Genomic DNA, 3,775 nt, shown 5'->3' with positions numbered 1-3,775 from the left:
AAGCTAGCGTGTTTGTTTCTACGTTCTGCTATTGCTATGCACTTTCAAGTTTTACATAATGCTATACGTCCTCTCGCGTCTCAATTTTGAAACATGAATATCACCGCAATTATACATGTATAACCGAACAATATTAATATCGCCGATAACTTTATTTCTTTAATTTCCACAAAATGAAATATAATTTTGTGCATGCTGACTTTCAAAAGCACTTCTCAGGTTAACGCCGAAGCTACTCATCAGCTCGTGGTCTCAAATGTAACACATGAGTATCACCGCAAGTATACAGGTATCCGAAGCAGTGTGAGGGTAGGAAAATCAGCATGAAAATTACTTTTTGTTCAATTCCATGTATTCACTACGTTTTCTAAAAGTTGGTCCTGCCTAAAATCTTAAAATGTTGTTACATACTTTCTACAAAAGCTATCGTGTTTGTTTCTAAGTTCTGCTATTGCTATGCACTTTCAAGTTTTACACATAATGCTATTCGTCCCCTCGCGTCTCAATTTTGACACACGAATATCACCGCAATTATACATGTATAACCGAACAATATTAATATCGCCGATATCTTTATTTCTTTAATTTCCACAAAGTAAAATATAATTTTGTGCATGCTGACTTTCAAAAGCACTTCTCAGGTTAACTCCTAAGCTACTCATCACCTCGTAGTCTCAAATGTAACACATGAGTATCACCGCAAGTATACAGGTATCCGAAGCAGTGTGAGGGTAAGAAAATCAGCAAGAAAATTACTTTTTGTTCAACGCCATGTATTCACTACGTTTTCTAAAAGTTGGTCCTGCCTAAAATCTTAAAATATTGTTATATACCTTCTACAAAAGCTAGCGTGTTTGTTTCTACCTTCTGCTATTGCTATGCACTTTCAAGTTTTACACATAATGCTATTCGTCCCCTCGCGTCTCAATTTTGACACATGAATATCACCGCAATTATACATGTATAACCGAACAATATTAATATCGCCGATAACTTTATTTCTTTAATTTCCGCAAAGTAAAATATAATTTTGTGCATGCTGACTTTCAAAAGCACTTCTCAGGTTAACTCCTAAGCTACTCATCACCTCGTGGTCTCAAATGTAACACATGAGTATCACCGCAAGTATACAGGTATGCGAAGCAATGTCAGGGTAGGAAAATCAGCATGAAAATTACTTTTTGTTCAACGCCATGTATTCACTACGTTTTCTAAAAGTTGGTCCTCCTTAAATCTTAAAATATTGTTACATACCTTCTACAAAAGCTAGCGTGTTTGTTTCTACGTTCTGCTATTTCTATGCACTTTCAAGTTTTACACATAATGCTATTCGTCCCCTCGCGTCTCAATTTTGAAACATGAATATCACCGCAATTATACATGTATACCGAACAATATTAATATCGCCGATAACATTATTTCTTTAATTTCCTAAAAGTAAAATATAATTTTGTGCATGCTGACTTTCAAAAGCACTTCTCAGGTTAACGCCTAAGCTACTCATCACCTCGTGGTCTCAAATGTAACACATGAGTATCACCGCAAGTATACAGGTATCCGAAGCAGTGTGAGGGTAGGAGAATCAGCATGAAAATTTCGTTTTTTGTTCAAGGCCATGTATTCACTACGTTACTTAAAAGTTGGTTCTGAAAATAATCTTAAAATATTCTTACATACCTTCTACAAAAGCTGGCGTGTTTGTTTCTACGTTCTGCTATTGCTATGCACTTTCAAGTTTTACACATAATGCTATTCGTCCCCTCGCGTCTCAATTTTGAAACATGAATATCACCGCAATTATACATGTATAACCGAACAATATTAATATCGCCGATAACTTGATTTCTTTAATTTCCACAAAGTAAAATATAATTTTGTGCATGATGACTTTCAAAAGCACTTCTCAGGTTAACTCTAAAGCTACTCATCACCTCTGGTCTCAAATGTAACACATGAGTATCACCGCAAGTATACAGGTATCCGAAGCAGTGTGAGGGTAGGAAAATCAGCAAGAAAATTACTTTTTGTTCAATTCCATGTATTCACTACGTTATCTAAAGGTTGGTCTTGCCTAAAATCTTAAAATATTGTTACATACCTTCTCCAAAAGCTAGCGTGTTTGTTTCTATGTTCTGCTATTGCTATGCACTTTCAAGTTTTACATAATGCTATACGTCCTCTCGCGTCTCAATTTTGAAACATGAATATCACCGCAATTATACATGTATAACCGAACAATATTAATATCGCCGATAACTTTATTTCTTTAATTTCCACAAAGTAAAATATAATTTTGTGCATGCTGACTTTCAAAAGCACTTCTCAGGTTAACGCCGAAGCTACTCATCACCTCGTCGTCGCAAATGTAACACATGAGTATCACCGCAAGTATACAGGTATCCGAAGCAGTGTCAGGGTAGGAAAATCAGCAAGAAAATTACTTTTTGTTCAATTCCATGTATTCACTACGTTTTCTAAAAGTTGGTCCTGCCTAAAATCTTAAAATATTGTTACATATCTTCTACAAAAGCTAGCGTGTTTGTTTCTACCTTCTGCTATTGCTATGCACTTTCAAGTTTTACACATAATGCTATTCGTCCCCTCGCGTCTCAATTTTGACACATGAATATCACCGCAATTATACATGTATAACCGAACAATATTAATATCGCCGATAACTTAATTTTTTTTAATTTCCACAAAGTAAAGTATAATTTTGTGCATGCTGACTTTCAAAAGCACTTCTCAGGTTAACTCCTAAGCTACTCATCACCTCGTGGTCTCAAATGTAACACATGAGTATCACCGCAAGTATACAGGTATGCGAAGCAGTGTCAGGGTAGGAAAATCAGCATGAATATTACTTTTTGTTCAACGCCATGTATTCACTACGTTTTCTAAAATTTGGTCCTCCTTAAATCTTAAAATATTGTTACATACTTTCTACAAAAGCTAGCGTGTTTGTTTCTACGTTCTGCTATTGCTATGCACTTTCAAGTTTTACACATAATGCTATTCGTCCCCTCGCGTCTCAATTTTGAAACATGAATATCACCGCAATTATACATGTATAACCGAACAATATTAATATCGCCGATAACATTATTTCTTTAAATTCCTAAAAGTAAAATATAATTTTGTGCATGCTGACTTTCAAAAGCACTTCTCAGGTTAACGCCAAAGCTACTCATCACCTCGTGGTCTCAAATGTAACACATGAGTATCACCGCAAGTATACAGGTATCCGAAGCAGTGTGAGGGTAGGAAAATTAGCAAGAAAATTACTTTTTGTTCAATTAAATGTATTCACTACGTTTTCTAAAAGTTGCTCCTGCCTAAAATCTTAAAATATTGTTACATACCTTCTACAAAAGCTGGCGTGTTTCTTTCTACGTTCTGCTATTGCTATGCATTTTCAAGTTTTACACATAATGCTATTCGTTCCCTCGCGTCTCAATTTTGAAACATGAATATCACCGCAATTATACATGTATAACCGAACAATATTAATATCGCCGATAACTTCATTTCTTTAATTTCCACAAAGTAAAATATAATATTGTGCATGCTGACTTTCAAAAGCATTTCTCAGGTTAACTCCTAAGCTACTCATCACCTCGTGGTCTCAAATGTAACACATGAGTATCACCGCAAGTATACAGGTATCCGAAGCAGTGTGAGGGTAGGAAAATCAGCAAGAAAATTACTTTTTGTTCAATTCCATGTATTCAATACGTTATCTAAAAGTTGGTCCTGCCTAAAATCTTAAAATATT

This window comes from Thermobia domestica, chromosome 8 (genome assembly GCF_964235325.1).
Source record: "Thermobia domestica chromosome 8, izTheDome1.hap1.1, whole genome shotgun sequence".
Classification (NCBI taxonomy): domain Eukaryota; kingdom Metazoa; phylum Arthropoda; class Insecta; order Zygentoma; family Lepismatidae; genus Thermobia; species Thermobia domestica.
This window is presented reverse-complemented; position numbering follows the sequence as displayed.